General features: G+C 53.3%; 1 pseudogene; it reads left to right on the forward strand.

Moving 5' to 3' along the window:
- The first annotated feature begins 576 nt into the window (after positions 1 to 576).
- Positions 577 to 2,698, forward strand: LOC123153979 (disease resistance protein RPM1-like; annotated as a pseudogene).
- Positions 2,699 to 3,140: the final 442 nt, after the last annotated feature.

Below are 3,140 nucleotides of genomic sequence, written 5' to 3' on the forward strand. Positions count from 1 at the left end.
ACCAATCAGCACCTCCAAGAAGGACCGCGACAAAGACGACGCTGCTGCCAAGGGTTTCCCCTGGTACACGACGAGGCGAGAGGAAGGGTCGGCCCCGACGCCCTCCAGGAAGGTCCAGCGGCACCCAACGGCGTTGCCGCGTCGGTGTCGGACAGGCCGACAGGGGTTTTCCCCGATCCCAACCTTCTCCTCGGGTGCTCCAGAGCCTGCCACCAAACCGACCACCATCTTGTGCCACCATTGTCAAGAAGCCTCCACACCGTCTCACCACGGCACCACGAGGTGAGGTCTGCACAACAAGGGATAGGAGTCGGGACTAGGGGCCGCAGCACCGTCGGCACGCGGGAGGGCACAACCTCCACCGTCAACGACGGTAGCTGTCTTGACACACAAGCAGGAGCCTACCAGGCCCGTGTGCCCACAGGCCCGGCCAGGAACTCCATTCCCAGAAAGCTCCCGCCATCGCGCTGCAGCAAGCATGCCATCGGCATCGCCGCCCCCCATTCGAGCCGCTCCTCGTCCTCACCACACAGACGACGACGAATCCACGCGAGGGACCGGCCCGCTAGGACCCAGATGGGGCCGGGAGTGCCCAGATCTGGGCTGGGGACGCGCCGCCAGCCACCGCAGGCCACCACACCGCCCTGCTACCAAGGGCAGCACCGCCACCGCGCCTACCGCCGGCGACCGCTGCCGGGTCGCCGCCCAGCCGAGCCTCACTGCCCTCGTCACCAGCCCCTGGAGGGAGACGAACGCGTGGGTACAGAAGGGCTCGCCGCCGCCGGTAGCACCCGGGCCAGCGCCGGGGCACCCGCCGGCGGCGGCGGGGGAGAGCTCACGGGGGTGGCGGCCGAGGGAAGAGGAGGGGCGTGCCGCCCCGGCCACCTCCCGGGGAGGCGGCGCAGGGGCGGGAACAGGATGGGGAGGGAGAAGAGGGGGGCGGGGAGGGCCGGGGCGCGCGAGCCGGCGGCCGGCGGCGGCGGCGGAACCCTAGCGGGAGGCAGCGGACGAGAGCGGGAGGGAGCGAACCTTGTTTGCTTTTTTCGGTCTTAGTCATCTTTTAGACTAGCTTTAGTTCATCATCCTCTCCTTCAGTACGTATACCTTACCTCTGGCAGCAAGCAACAACATGAGTTCTTTTAGTGTAATGACTTGTACTATTTACGTTACTGGTATAGTGATTGTTCTGTTTTATACTACTCTACTCGTCCTGATGAAATTATAAGTCATGGATTGCTTCCACTCAACGAAATGAAGGGATTAGCTTCCCCGGTTGTATAAAAACATTTACATATATATGGGGGTATTCTTGGATTGGAGCCATTGTAGGGATTTCTGAGCACAAGGAGCAGTTAATACAATGGCTGACAAGTGATATGCAGGAGGAAAGAAGCGAGATTACCATTGTGTGGGGGCATGCCATGTGCTGGGAAAACAACTTTGGTTGCTCATGTGTACAAAACTGTAAAAGTATCCTTCGATGCCTCTGCATGGATAACTGTGTCGGAGAGTTATCATGTTAAGGACTTGCTGAAGAAGATTGCCAAAGAATTTGGCATACTAGTTGATGTGTCTAACATGGAGATCAAAAACCTAGCAGAGACCATCTATGAATACCTCCAAGGTAAAAGATACATCTTAATTCTAGATGATGTTTGGACTACTGATGTTTGGTCAGAAATAAGGAGTGTCTTTCCGTCTAGTGGCCGACTTGTTATCACATCAAGAAAGCATGAAGTATCATCATTGTCAACTACTGCCTCTGTAAACTAATATAAGAGCGTTTAGATCACTACTGTAGTATTCTAAACGCTCTTATATTAGTTTACGGAGGGAGTAATAAGTATTCAATTCATTTGGAACCACTTGAAGAAGATAATTCCTTGGAGTTATTCTGCAAATCAGCCTTTTGGAATGATGCTGACAGAAAGTGTCTGCTAGGTTTACATAACTTGGCTTCGAAATTTGTAAAGAAGTGTGAAGGGCTTCGAAATTTGTAAAGAAGTGTGAAGGGCTGCCTATTACTATCCCGAAAAGGTCAAACCTCTGTAGAATGGAAAGAAGTATACGATGAGTTAGAGCTTCAGTTGGTAAAAAATGTGATGACTCGTGTTGAGACAATTCTAAAAATCAGCTTGGAGGACCTTCCATATGATTTGAAGAACTGTTTCTTACATTGTGCGTTATTCCCAGAAGATTATTCCATCAAGAGGAGGACCGTAATGAGACATTGGATTGCTGTTGTATTCATCAAGGAAAAGGTGAACCAAGCATTGGAGGAAGTGGCAGAGGGTTACTTGACTGAACTTGTGAACCGAAGCCTACTGCAGGTGGTCAAGAGGAATTATACTGGGCGGTTGAAATGTTGCCAAATGCATGATTTCATACGCCTTGCTTCCCTCAATAAAGCTGGTGAAGAATGTTTTGGCAAAGTGTATGATGGCTCACACACTGTATAGAGCACACACGTCGCATATCAATCCAGAGCGGAAACCTTGAACGCCTAAGTGAATCTGATGCTACACATGTCCGTGCAAAACATGTTTTTAAAAGGTATATCAACATTGGTTTCCTGATGAGGCCTGTCCTAGAATCTTCAAGCCTGCTGTCAACGTTGGATCTGCAAGGTATTAGTATCAAGATGCTGTTAGGTAATCTTGTCCGTGTCCAATCAGTTGGCTTGCATGTGTGCCGCTGATGGTAGCTAGTGCAAGTTGAGTTGTAGTAGTACATGCATATACGTTAGTTCTGGTAGGCAAAAGTTTTGCGTTTGTGGGTTCGGAGTCAGGGTGGACGCAGCGAGCGGGCTTTTTGGCCCGCTCGTGGCCCGAGGAGGACCGGACCGCTCGGTCCCAGCCCGCTAGCAAAATTGGCCGGTCCGGTCCAGGAAATTAGGCCCGCTCAGCACTCGGTCCGGTCCGGTCTTTGACCGGGACCGCTCGGCGGACCGAGAAAGCGCATTCACCGCCGCCGCAGTGCTTCGTCGTCGTCGCCACCGGCGTCCCCTGAGTGAACCATCATGTCCAGGAGCTTCCCCTCACCTTCCTTCCTCTCCTCCCTGTGCCCCGTAGCCTCTTTTTTCCGCTTGCCGTCGCTGCCGTGCGTGCACTGAAGCCGTTCGCGAGTTCTCGACCATGCCA

The sequence above is a fragment of the Triticum aestivum genome, chromosome 7A (genome assembly GCF_018294505.1).
Source record: "Triticum aestivum cultivar Chinese Spring chromosome 7A, IWGSC CS RefSeq v2.1, whole genome shotgun sequence".
Taxonomy (NCBI): Eukaryota; Viridiplantae; Streptophyta; class Magnoliopsida; order Poales; family Poaceae; genus Triticum; species Triticum aestivum.